Source organism: Cupressus sempervirens, chromosome 9 (assembly GCF_028749045.1).
Source record: "Cupressus sempervirens isolate cs-2001-9-10 chromosome 9, ASM2874904v1, whole genome shotgun sequence".
NCBI lineage: Eukaryota > Viridiplantae > Streptophyta > Pinopsida > Cupressales > Cupressaceae > Cupressus > Cupressus sempervirens.
In genome coordinates this window covers 542759406-542773939 of record NC_143126.1, presented here as the reverse complement: position 1 = coordinate 542773939, position 14534 = coordinate 542759406, and the positions used below count along the sequence as shown (strand labels likewise).

The 14534-nt window shown below is 34.7% G+C and overlaps 2 long non-coding RNA genes across 2 annotated transcripts; both read right to left on the bottom strand.

Moving 5' to 3' along the window:
* Window positions 1–283: 283 nt before the first annotated feature.
* LOC149539780 (uncharacterized) lies at window positions 284–5895 on the bottom strand. The gene is made up of 2 exons (XR_016355942.1): window positions 5510–5895; window positions 284–654 (listed from the first exon to the last, which is right to left on the bottom strand). It is a non-coding gene; the product is annotated as an uncharacterized LOC149539780 (long non-coding RNA).
* Window positions 5896–6506: 611 nt separating this feature from the next.
* LOC149539779 (uncharacterized) lies at window positions 6507–13254 on the bottom strand. The gene is made up of 2 exons (XR_016355941.1): window positions 12720–13254; window positions 6507–6974 (listed from the first exon to the last, which is right to left on the bottom strand). It is a non-coding gene; the product is annotated as an uncharacterized LOC149539779 (long non-coding RNA).
* Between the last annotated feature and the right edge of the window lie 1280 nt (window positions 13255–14534).

The window sequence follows — 14534 nt, the reverse complement described above, 5'->3', positions numbered from 1 at the left end:
GACCATTCCATATCCTCTGACTGTCCTGAGAACAGCCCAATGTCCCCAGCATCAATCCTCACTTTAAGGAAAAAGTCTTAGTTCAACAAAAAAATTATTTTTAAATATTTATGTGGACCCCTGCCTCCCAACATCCAATAAGCGAGATTACCACTTTGTCTCCAGCATTCAATCATCGAAAGAATCATAGAAAGTAATTTTGAGCATTTTTTAGCTCTACAATACCAGTCTATGTCCCATGGAAAGACAACAGTTTGGATTCTCAATGGTCACGAACACTATAGGTATTCCAAATTCCCATTTTACTGTGTATTTTACAACTTCAGTACTAGACTTTAGTTTAATAGCTTTTGGGAAGGTTTAAACTCTGATTGAAGACAATGTTATTGCAGACTCTGTATGATTCCTTCTGTAGAGGGTTATGATTCATTTACATATAATCCTTTTGCTAATAAATAAACAAGTATTCAAAGTAACAGATCAAGTGGAAGTGTGCAAGAAAGTGACTTCAATGAATAAGTTAATCAGCTTGTCGATTTCTTTTCCCTAATATTGGGAAAAGAGTGCAAATATGGCTCGAGCAAACAAACTGCAGTACAAATTTGACATTGGATCTCCCAAGAAAAATTAGTATCATCGACCAACAATAACCTGCTGCAAAGGAGCAACCAAAACTAGTCAGCTTGATAATCTTTTCAGCTGTCATAGTTAAGAAACATCTACCAAACTCTGCATCCAGTTGCAAAGTTGAATTTCAGGAAACAAATGATGTTAGATTTGCACTTAAAGTGATTAACTGTTTTTCATATCAGCAGAAATCCGCAGGTCTAATTTGTTTTGAAGATCTTATGAATCATATACTATGCATGCTTTATCATGTGAATATTTAGAAATTCCCTGTATATATTAAATTTTCCCTATATATTTTTATAGCTGTCCCCTTTGCTGTCCCTTGATTGTACCTAAAATTGGCTTGAAAAATCGAGGGCGTGGAACTGCATCTCCCTGTCATAGAAACTCATGGTGACATAGCTAAAAATAGCCAATGGAGTGGGAGTCAAGGACAGGAAAAGTCATCTAAAAGATTCTATTCCATTTATATTCTAGTTGCTGCATGAATAGAGGATGTTTTTGGAGGAAACGTGGCAATTTCTTTTTGGAGATTAATTCAGAAGCGGCAGTTTAATGTCCCCAATTAGGTATATGTAAGAATTCCTTCAATTTCTTATACTTGCATTATCTGATCTCTGCAATTAAACTAGGTTATGGGGATCACAATATCGTAATGGAGAGATTCTGTAATGTTGACTACATTGTTATCATGAAAGAGTTGGATTTCCCCTCAATGTTTTATTTAATCACAAAGTGTTAAAGAGTTCAATCAATTCATGAAAATTGTATAAACTTCAATTACGCAGAGTGATCAATGCATAGTGGACTCTTGAAGATAAACGTGACAGACAAGTATATTGATCAAGTTGCTGTTTTCTGATTCAAGGATTATTTCTTCTCTCTGTCTATGCAATCTGATCTTATATCCCTTTGAACTTCCGGAACTGATTGGATAATTATTCTGTAAGTTTCCTTACACAATTAAATGATATCAATGCACCACTATTCGATTTAAGTATTAAGCATTTAATGGCACCTCTGGGGATGAGGAAAGTACGAACCTCAGTTGTTTGTAGAGGACTTTCCTAGTCACAATCCAATATAATATATGGAATATTAGCTGGTATTTCAATTTAGTGTATAATGGATATCTTCTTTCTTTTAAGGCGTGGTCACAATCTGCTGCCTGTGCAAAAGGAAAGGCTCATCCTGTATTATATCCTTTTGCCTGCCAAGTTAATGGTGATGTGATCACTGTTCCTTAGTGTCGGTCATTGTCTCAGCATTGATCTGTCTTGGAACCATCAACTCTTTCCTCAACTTCTATTCGCTGAGTATTACTGAGTCCAACCAGATAATGCCACCAATGATAGTTGTAGTTATTGCTAAGTATATCTACATTTTTGCTGAATGGTGTGTGAATGAGAATCACCAAAATGCACACGACTAGTTCCCATTATGAGTTTTAGATATGCTGGCATTATCATTCATATGCACCCGTCACCATTTTGTCTTTGATAATATTAATATCAATAATTATGATTCCCAAAATATCTGTAGAAGTATCATTTTCTGGAGGTCTCTTCTTATTTTCATAATGATGGAATTAGAGTTTTAGTCACTAAATGAGTCTGATCTTAATTTCTTGGGCTCTTGTTTGTATTCATCTCCTAATTGGTGATCATCCCTGGAAGCTTGAATCTCTCTCTTCTCAATCATAGACAGTGCACTATATTTCTCCCATGGGATGCTAAGTTAACATGACGCCTTTGGTTTTGATCAACTTTTCTAACACTAGATATATTTAAAATGTTGTCTTTTTTAATTCCCTCCTGCACCTTCATTCTGAGAGATTGCTTCATTTTTATACCTTGAACATAGATACTATGTCTCTTAAAGACACTTCCATTGACTTCTCATAACCAGCATTATATCTAATCACTATCCTTTAATGGATGTAGTAATTAATTATAAATGAATCAGTTTGGGATATAAGTCATCAAGGTAAAAATTATATTTATCATTTATGTTTCATTTACTTTGTTATTCATTGCATTTATATTATTTTTATTTTTATTTATTATTATTAATATCACTATTACTTATTATATCTTTGATCGTTCATTCATTTAATCTATTATTTATTTATTATATTAATCATACATATTTTATTTAATATTAATACATTATATAAATGATGTATTATATTATATTGTAATAATATATCACATTCCTTTATTAATATATAATACTATATTATTCTATATCAATAAATATATTGAATTCATTGTTTATTATTTCAAAAATATATTTAATTTAATAATTACTTATATTATAACTTATTATAATTATTAATTTATTTTAATTATTTATTATTAAGTCCTATCTGAACAAGGGGACATTACACTTGCCCTTCCCAAAATTGCTTGCCCTCAAACAATGCGAATCTGAATGTACATGATGTCCTATTATGCAACTTTGAATTCTAATTGAAAGATCCTGAAATGGGTATTTCAACTTGATGTTAGAGTTTTTAATATTTTAAGAATATTTTCCAAAAGATAAAACTTATCTTGATTTTTTGTAGTACTTCGCCCTTGATAAGTGTTGCTTGACTCTAAGATATAGAATCTCAAGGATACCCTCTTCCAATAATGGTGACATTCTCCAAGATTGCCCTCTCCCAAGAATAGTGGTGCTTACTAAGAACACCCATTGCCAAAAATGACAATGCTCACTAAGAACACCCTCTACCAAGCATGGCAACACTCACCAAGAATGCCCTCTGCTAAGAATGGCGACACTCACCAAGAGCGCCCTTTGCCTAGAATGGGGACACTCACAAAGAGCGCCCTCTACCAAGAATGAGGATGTTCATAAGAACACCCTCTATGGCCGACATTCCCTAAGAATGCCCTATGTGGCCGACATTCAAGAATGCCCTTTGTGACCAACATTCACAAAAATGTCCTCTTGTGGCCGACAATCAAGAATGTCCTCTATGGCTGACATTAATTGTAACAAACAATTTTTCATAACAAAATAGGACGATTGATAAAGAGTTTCTCCCAACAAATAATTGAATTCCTTTTCATGGGATATTAACTGCTTTCAACGGTTAATTGAAATAATTTAAATAACGATTAACAGAAATAACTATAATAACGATTAACTGAAATAACTGTAACATTGATCATTAGAAATAACTATAATAACAATTAACTGAAATAATTGTAACATTGATCATCAGAAGTAACTATAATAACGATTAATTGAAATAACTGTATCAATGATCAACTGTAATAACTGGATCAACGATTAACTATCTTTTCCTACATACAAGTAAAGTAAATGCTTAATATGAAAGGAAGAACACACAAGTAATATTCATTGAGTCTTTGGTTGGTTGTGCAAGCCTCAGCTTTCAGTGAGAGGAGAAGCATTGACTTAGGGTTGTATCCCCACACAATCTATTGAACTAGAAAGGCCCTCCCTACCCCGGAATCGAGCTTGGAATACTTTTAGTCCAACGACCTAAGCATTCTGGTGTTTAGAATGTTCGCACAATTATGGACGGACATGTATGAATAACTGGCTCCACTAACATCAAGAGATCATAGATGGCACACATGCCTTTAAACGACCTTGGCCAAGGTTTTCTGATGGGTTCAATGACCCAATCACCACCACTCGACTTGAAAACAAGGGAACAACAATATGGACAAGCATGCACTAATAAATAATTTATTTAGATTTATTGTATCGTATCTAACTTTATTTACATGTCAATGCAGATTCCATCTCACCTCTTCACCTTTTCCAAGGCTATACAACCACTGAGTCCTAGGTGCTTGGATTCTCAGAGCAATCGGCTCTGTCCGTTGATTCTCAATTGATTCATGAATAATATGTGTTTCCAACTTATCACAATCTATGATTTGAAAGAATATGTTCTTTAAGACTTGCAAAAATATCATTTGATTCTAATTTCCAGTGGCGTATTTAAATCATGATTTCATAACATCATAAATAACTCTTTCTCAAAGAGGTTCCAACCGATGATAAGAAGAATATAACTACAGTTTTACTGTTTTGGTAATCGGAAATCAGTAACAATTGATAAAGAAATATACAGCAATGCTTGGAACACAATTGATTACATAACCTGATACAATCTGGAAAAAAATAGGAGTCTAGCTAGATGCTATGATTCAACCCTTCCACGAATGATCTTCAAGCGCAAAATCCTGTGCAAAATATATCACGTTTTCAGCAAAGAAGACTATTACAATGCAGAAAATGATTGGCAATGCTATGGATGCAGAGATTTTGAATGGTATTTGCAAAGTATCAGGTGGTAGATGGAAGTCGGAAATGAGAGAGGAAGTCGTGAATGAGATTTTGTATGCCCTCCGTCTCTCTCGACCTCATGATATATTAGAATTTAAAGGACTCTTTGGCTTCCAAGAAGCTGTAACGTAAGAGGGCGAGTCTTGGCTCTTGGACACCAATTATATATGCCAAGTGTCATTCGGTTTTCTAGCAAAAAGAATGAAATAAAGATGGAAAAAGATTTAAAGGTTATAAATCAAAAATAATTATGGGTTATATCTATCTACATAAACGTAGATATGATTATGAGGTGACATCATACTATTATAAAAGAATTAATAATATTATGGTGTCACTTTATTCTTATATCTATGTGTACATACATAGTAGGTGTTTATAATAATTATGTGATGGAAAGATCAATCAAAATCCTTTGAGGTATGTATTATATTTTAATTAAATTATTTTATGTTGTAAAATATTTATTTAATAGCTCATGCAGGTCCTTCAATTGTATCTTGAAGTTCAAGTCGCTAGGTCCTTGCCAAGCAATTTAAGATCATACCTGTCAATCTGATGATTGGACTAAGATAGTATCCCATTTCGTTGATCCCGTTTAGCAGTGCTTCCCCCCTTCATCTTCTCCTGCGATCACCCGTGCAATATTCCCATGGTAATAACAAATTCCATAATAATTTTCATGTTAACATTTGAAAGGATTTTTTATTAACCATAATTCTAAAATCAAGCAACTGCTAAACATCACATGACAAATAATGGATAACGACCATCTTTATTAAACAGTTAATACAATGGATATAAATAACTACTTGCTTCACATGATTATGAAAGAAAAATCCGTTCGGTCTAACGGCTATGAATAAATTTAAAATTAGGTCAAAATTTGGGATGTAACATTAATGAAGAATGCCCTTTGTAGCAAGCATTCAAGAATGCCCTTTGCAGTGTTGAAACTAGAGCCCAAAAAACTATGAAATAACCAGCAATAATAAGAGATAAAACTGAAATAAAGAACACTAGAAATATCCTGGGAAAACCCTTCAAGAATGAAGGGAAAAACCCAGCTACACAACACAAAATATATTTATTGATAATGAAATGTTCAAGTGTACAATGCTTATCACATGATGCGAATATATAACAATAGAAAAGACTCTTCATATTCTAACCAAAGATCTCTTGAGTTTCTCATAACTCCTATAATTAAATATGACTTTCAATATTCATGCCTCAATCCATGAGAATGACACATGTCATTTACATTTAATATTACAAATTAAAACTTAAGTGTCTTTTTCAGCTGGACATAACAATAACAATAATAACGTTCATATTTCCAGAGATAAAGATCTCTATCGCAGCTACCATCTTCAACACTCCCTCTTAGCCAGAGAGAGATCTTTAGCTAAACAATCACACAAGACTGCAACCAAAATGTGAATGATGAAATTTTATCCCATATATCCTATTAGATTCATGAAAAACTATAACAATCAATCACATTCATGGAATTAGTCACATTCATGGAATCTCTCAACATGAAACCCTATAACAATTAATCACATTCATGAAATCACTCAACATGAAAAGATTTGCAAGACTCACAGCTAAGCCTTTGTTCACGGACTCTCTCAACGTGAACTGTCATGGAATCTCTCAACATGACATCCAACTCCCATCACGGAATCTCTCAACGTGATGACATCATGGACTCTCTCAACATGATGTTCACTATCGCATAGTGAAAGAGTTATCATAGCTGATCTTACAATCTCATTTATTCACACAAGAATAGAAATAGGCATAATAAACTAAGACTTGATTCCATTTAAGTCTCAAATACCACAAATAGCATATATGAGAATGAAGGGGATTCCATAAACACTTCCTCTTAACAAAATAGTTTTGATCATCATATTCAGTTAGATAGTGTAACCTCCCTCTAAGATTGAACATCTCCCTCTGAATCTAACATCTCCCAAAGCAACCTATTGCCTTTCTTGTTGTAGCTGCAACAATGAAATATAAACGATCAATCAATCAAATATGCCAAACAATAACATACTCTATTTCTAGCAATAACCATAAATACTTATCTCTTTGTGGTCTACTCTCAATAAACACACATAAACAAAGAGATTCAAAATAATGCCTGTAAATCCCATAGCATCAATATAATTATAAGAATATGATATCAACATAATACTTATCTAATACTATTTCCCAACAAAGTCCCACTTTGTAGTTGAAGAATGCAATCACATCTGAAATCCTTTTCCAACCAATAACTCTTTAAGGAAAACATAAGCTCCCTCTCAATGTTATATCTGTAGCAGAGCTGGTCCAATAGAATCAATCCATGCATAACTAGAAGCTTTCTTGCTGGCCTAGACTACTCTAATAAAGTGTAACTGAATGAGCTTTCTTCGGCGCATCCCTTTGACAACTCAGTTTCCAACTTGGTGATGTCGACAATCAAGGCAGCCTTGTCCCTATTCCATTAGGAGGAGAGTGAGCATTAACCAAAGAACCCCCCTTGTTATTCTCCTTTCTATCTGTTGACAAAGAAACAGCAGGTGTCAGTCACCTCTTCTGCTATGGGCTCAACATGTTCAAACCTTAAATCTCTAGCACAGGAAATCTTGGACAAAATCCGTTGCCAACAGCATGAATAAATGTTGCAGTGGTGTGGTGAGCAACGACCTTGGTCAACATGGTCTTGCCGGTGCCCGGGGGTTGTAGAGCAGCATGCCACGGGGAGGATCAATTCTGATCTGCTTATAAAGATCATGGTGTGTCAATGGTAACTCTACTGCCTCGCAAATCTCTTGTTTTTGTATGTCACATCCACCGATATCAGAATAAGCCACGTCAAGCTTCTCGGACTATGAGAGGCGAAATTTTAAGAGTCTGCTTTGGGCAGTAGGATGTCAACGAGGGCATTGAATTGTCTGTGAAGGGCAACAGACATGGAGGCCTTAAGAACCTCTCTGTTAATAGTTGGACCCTATAGTGGAACCCACAATGCCGTTATTCTGGTCTACCATCTCCATAAACTGCCCAATCACCAGCGGAACGAGCTGTATCTGCTTGACTTCCTCTTGCGCTATTAGCAATTCCCTCTTCAAATTCTTCTGTTCTTCTTTCACATACTATCGAAAATGTGACCAAGCAAATGAAACAGAAGCCCGTATCTTTCCAGAAATGAAAATCCTTCCACTTGATGCACAAAATGATATGCAGCAATAAAGTTTGTCACACCTGACATCACAAAAGACAAGCATATTAAAATGAATTTGATAGCTAACATTTGAAGTTAGGTCGACCCTCTTGAATTCACACCCTCCATGCAATCTTTCTTAAAAGATTTAGATTTCAGTGACCAGCCGTAAGGTGAGAAAATTCAAACGAATGACATATGAACCAATTGAAGAGAAGACCTCTCTAACAATCACAATAATGAATCGGAGCCACTGAAAAAATTGACATACATGAAAGAGTTTTCGATAGAAGATGCATGGACTTGAAAACCCATACAAAGACTTCATGATGCGTTACCAAGAAGGTATTGTTTGCCCAATGCTCATGACAAACCATGTCACAATGAAAACGTCAATTAAAAAACAAATGAGAATATATTTAAGTCGCATAAGAAAAATGTTCACTTAAATAGAAAGCTATTACTGTAAATACACAGGCTTGCTATATACATCAGATATGAATTAAGATTTCACAACAAGAAACACAATCACCAAAAATATATAGAAAACAATTTTTCTCTATATCACACGATTGACCATAGTTATTTGCATGAAACACACCCGATAAAACAAAGAACTGTATCACATAAAGAGGATGAACGATAGAAGGAGACCAAAGACAACATATGGCAGGTGAGACATAAGAAGAATATGCCATCATACTAATGGTGCCAGGTCACCATAATGATTCCCACAGGTCACCATAATGATTCCCACAATATCACTCTATGAAACACCCTGCCGCTACACCATAGAGCCACGAAAAAATGAAAAAATCCATGCAAAGATGCCACAAAAAAATTCCCACAAAACAAAATGGCTTTAATAAATTGGAAATGTCATAAGGATAAAGAAACTTAGCCAGCTATAATAAGAGAGAAAATGACAATGACCAAAAATGGCATAAGATGAAAAACTTTCGAACAAGAATCAGAAATTATAATATGAATCACTCCTCCCTATCAATGGAACAAGTGCCAAAACACAGAAAAATAAGATTAGACACAGGCTTCACAACAGCCTTGAGTCTAGCACAATACTTTGATTTAAAAGATCACCGATAATATCATATCTGCAGCGATTCAAAGATGCAACTAGGATAAAAGAAATAAGATTGATGATGAATCATAGCATAAACACTCAAAGCAAATTACTGAAGTCATGATATCTCTGCAATCTTATACACGGAACTATCTTGAGGGTCAAAGAGAATGATGAAGACCCATTTCATATGCAAACTTTACTTTAAAAAAAAAATTGCTACTATCTAACCTGCTCTGATACCATGTTGAAACTAGAGCCCAGAGCACTATGAAATAACCACCAATAATAAAGAGATAAAACTGAAATAAAGAACACCAAAAATATCATCGAAAAACCCTTCAAGAATGAAGGGAAAAACCCAGCTACACAACACAAAATATCTTTATTGATAATGAAATGTTCAGGTGTACAACGCTTATCGCATGATGTGAATATATAACAATAGAAGAGACTCTTCATATTCTAACCAAAGATCTCTTGAGTTTCTCATAACTCCTATAATTAAATATGACTCTTTGAATATTCATGCCTCAATCCATGAGAATGACACATGTCATTTACATTTAATATTACAAATTAAAACTTTAGTGTCTTTTTCAGCTGAACATAACAATAACGATAATAACATTCATATTTCCAAAGATAAAGATCTCTATCGCAGCTACCATCTTCAACATCCAGCCAACACTCATGAAGAACACCCTTTGTGGCCAACATTCAAGAATGCCCTTTGATCTCTATGAGTTCTCATAAGAGAAACCTGACATTCTCAATGAATGCCCTCTACCAAGATCTTACTTGGTCTCTATGAGAACTATAAAGATCTCACTCATATGTATAATTTACAATTTGTCTTGCTTCCTTTCATGCTTTACATTTCATTTCATTTCAAGGTTAATTCCTCAATCTAGGGCTTGACCAAGGCAATTCCTCCAACAAACAAAATCAATTCTTCTCATATGCAAGAGCGGGATTCGGAATTGTGACTTCGGATCTGAAAACTAATTGTCGAGAGCTTCAAGAGAACCTTGGTCAGTTTTGTTACAGTGCCTTAGGAACATGTCGAACTTCCCATAAACCTTCCAAAAGGTTTTCTTTTGGTCAACCTATTGCGAGAGATCTGGTAAAATCAAGGTTTTTTGGGTTTTCTATCCTGACTGCAGAACCAAAGTTGAAATCTAAATCGTTGTTTCAGATCCGCAATTTTCAGAGCAAAAAAGCATATTCTCTTGCATATTTAAAGGTAAGTTTTTTACCCTTTCTTTTAGCTCTTAGTAAACACCTATTTCCATATTTTAATTGGGTTGATTCAAAGATCTATTTTACTCTTGTCATTAAATCAATTGGTTCAATTTACATTTGCATTGCACATCTTAAAGTTAATTAACATTGCATGAAAGAGGACTTGCTTGCTTGCTTGCTTGATATAATTTGGGTTTAATATTGGCATCCCTTTATCCTACTCGGGTTTTGCTAATCTAACTTGAGTTATATTGGGAGTTATGTTTGGAAGCCCCCCTTTCTCTTGGATTGAATGGCTGTGAGAAAGTGGTTAGTAACTGAATTTATCTCGTCTAGTTTACATTGTTAAATTCATTGATGTCATTTTCCCCCTAAACAGCCATGTAGCCAAATTTTAAGCCAATTCTCCAGGCCAACACAAACAAAATTCAACCTTCATAAGCTCCAAAACTAAGTCAAACTGCCACACAAAACCATGACAAAGTAGACAAAACAACATGAGGCTAAGCTCATGATCAAAGCAGAGTGTGTACAGGGGATTAAACAATAACTTCCCCCACATGGATGTAAGACTGAAGTTCCATATAAACTTGCAGCTCACAAACTGTGACAGCCAGGTAGGACACGAGCCTGCAATGAACAATTATCACTAGCTAACAGCAAGCTTCAAAAATAGCACACCCACGAACTTCCAAGATTCAAAAGAAAAAAATTCTCCCACCATTCAACAAGCAAGTGCAAAATAACATGCCAGCCAGAGAACTTCACAGTGCTAACCAAAACAGTGTCAACAGCAACTGTGAAAAAACTTTGAGCATAATGAGCAAGGTAACCGGCCTTTTGGACAAAATATTAACAGTAAAAAGCAATTGGGTTTGCAAAAATGGACAAAAACGACCAATAACTTGCAAACTCCACTGCCAACAAAGAGATCCTCCCACCAAATTAAAAGCACAAACTTCATACTCAATCTATGGCCAATGGTAGATAGTGTTCGCTAAAGGTAAAGAGCAGACCCAACAGCATGCAGGCCAATAACTTCAAAAATGGTAGGCAGAAAACAACACAATCCCAACCCACTATACACAACACTGTCCAATCAATGTACAGGCAAAAACCGAGAGATGGCCAATAGATAATAAGGCTCGATCAAAACAATGAGAGCTCCTTCCAATAATGAAAGGCACAGTAAAAAAACCTACAGATCTAGAACAAACTGCCAATCACTGCCAAAAAAAAGAAAAGTCCCAAGGCCAAAAAAACAGTTTTTTAGACAATATAATCTACCAGGTACGGGAAGTTTGAGATCCCCATGCAAAAGACGCATATAAGGGGTTGTAGATTAAAATGGAATCCCCAATCACAACAGACCTTGCAAGCTCTGTAGAATGTGTAATAACAACTCAATGACCAAGCCAGCCATAACAAGGAAGCCCGATCCAAACAATACATAGCAACTGGAGGAAAGAACCAGATCAGCAAAATGTATAGCAGATCTGCACAAAAAACACCTTCTGCAAACAAAAAATCGATAGAATTCAGAATGGCACCAAATGAAATGTTGTCATTGCATAAACAAAACTTTCAGGACCTCAAGCTCAACTGATGAAAATCTCAAATGCAGGAGTAGTTGTGAGATGGCTCTGATACCATGTTGGAGGGATCAACCTTCCAGGAACACACACAGCTATAAACATTCATGAAGAGAAAAACAAATTATTAGATTGATAACTGATATTAAGATGAGATGTTCAAAAATGACAATTACTCTGCTTATGCAATCAAGGGCAAGGATGCAGGCCCCAATGAGGTGCAAGAGTAGGTAGGGCGTAGGTAACATCCAACTACCCTACACAAAAGGTAATGTAGGTAAACAATAAAATATTTACCTTAACTCTAGCAATTAGCTTAACTTAAGCTTGTGGGTAAATATTAATTAACCAACAGCAATCACATTGGCCATTATTTTTCTCTCCTCAACAAAAAATTGATGGCTACCTTCACTTCCCAAACATTGCAAGGCAATGGTTTTTGTTAGTATTTTAGGTTTTAAATGATAATTCATACATTGTTGTGTTGGCTACTAACATGCTCTTTCATATGTTGCAAACTTTCTACCAGACATTTGGAAGGCTATTTGTTCTAAAATTTAAATTTTCTTGTGTCTCATAAAGACCATGGAAATGTTCTGTTTGAAGTTATTTTCACCTCTTTGAGTACCGGATGGCTGATGATGCTACATAGCAGCAACGAAACCTCAACTTATATGGTTGATGTGCAAATTCTTCTTTATCCCTTGTCCTTGGAATCTTCAGCATAAGCAATCCATAAATAATCTTAACAGGTAACATCCAAATATTGCCAATCTGAATTAGTTTATAGACATAGAGAACCACTACTCAAAGAAAAAAACACATGTATTCAGGCATACTAGAATCATTATACCCATTAACAGGTATTTTCATGAAAAACAAATATTAATTGTACCTAAATCAAGTGCAGTTGCACAAGTTATGGCTACTGGGCAATAATTTAAATTAAATGAACTGATCCCGGCAAGTAAAATTGTTTGTAGAGATAATACCATAATTGCATAGGAAATTTAGGAAAAAGAAGATTTATAACTGGACAAAAACTTTAAGATGCACAAAAGAGAATCTACAGAATAAAGAGCCACTTTTTCAAATATAACTTTTAGTACAAATCACAATGAAAGAAATAAAACCCACCATGGTAGCACCAAATCCAGGGCTATAAAAATTACTAAAAATTTGAAATACCTGCAAACAAGAAAAGCTCTGAATTTCTTGACTCATTTCACAGTTACCAAGCAACTTCTTAGAGAACAATTATGGTTAGAAAAGCACCTGCCAACTACATCTCCCACGAAATCTCCAATGCTGAAGGGCATTGTTCATGTTGAATATGCCCTGAATCATGGAATTCCATGTAAGCATCTCATATAGACAGTTTGTCAAATACTTGGCATGTATCTTCTAAGCCACCACAAAAATAGCTACAACCCCACCTTGTATGATGTTTTATTTGTGCCTTTGACATTACTGATTAGAAAATGGAACATCCTGTATTTTTTCCAGCATGTTTCATGCAGAATGGAAAACAATGAATAACGTCGTCATGCAGACAAACTAAAAACGGTAGCCACCTTTCTTTCCAGGATGGTTCTTGAGTACAAATAAAATTCTACATTTTTTCATGTTAACCCACATATTTCAAAGTCTCAGAAGCCAGATTAAAAATGTCTTGTCTGTATGTAAATAAATGCAAGAACTGCAAAGTAAAAGGCAGAACTTGAGCTCCGCCCATTCCCAAACAAAATTGAAAAACAAGAAAATCAATTAAAAAAAAGTTGGCAGGTTGTTTTTACAAAATTGAATATTATTTAAATGGAATTAAATGTACTGAAGATTATCAGGTTGCAAAAAATGAAGATTCATGTAAAGGGGAGGTCAGTATAAGTCAAAAATGTATTTGCTGAATAAACTAAGAACTATACTTTCAATAGTAAGTAATTTCAGATCAACACACTGCATACTGTTGCATCCTTTCCTTGTGAACCTTTTAAAATAACTTTAACAACTATTTCATATTAAGTGAGATGTTGGATGGTTAAGTGATTTTCATTTATTTGAGTTGAGAAATTATGATCATCCTGATTTAAAATTGATTAAGTGGAATATTGGATAAAGTTACATTGGACTTCATTATGGATGGTCAATGTAAATTATAATTCTATAAATGGTTTATTGTTATGATTTTTGCAAAGACGATGGTAATAATCCTTCTTTATCAATGGATGCAAGAGAAGATCCATCCAAAGTATAATCAAAATGAGGGGATGTGGATATGTGGTGAAGGTTGAAAATGTCATCCGATTAGGAACCGTAACTGATTAACCGGTCATCAGGTCTAAGAAGGGTGTAGCCTTAGATATGTCTAGACAATTGTCTTTTCTCTTTTGTTGTTACCAAAGAATTTTGGCCTTATAATTAATTTAATGCA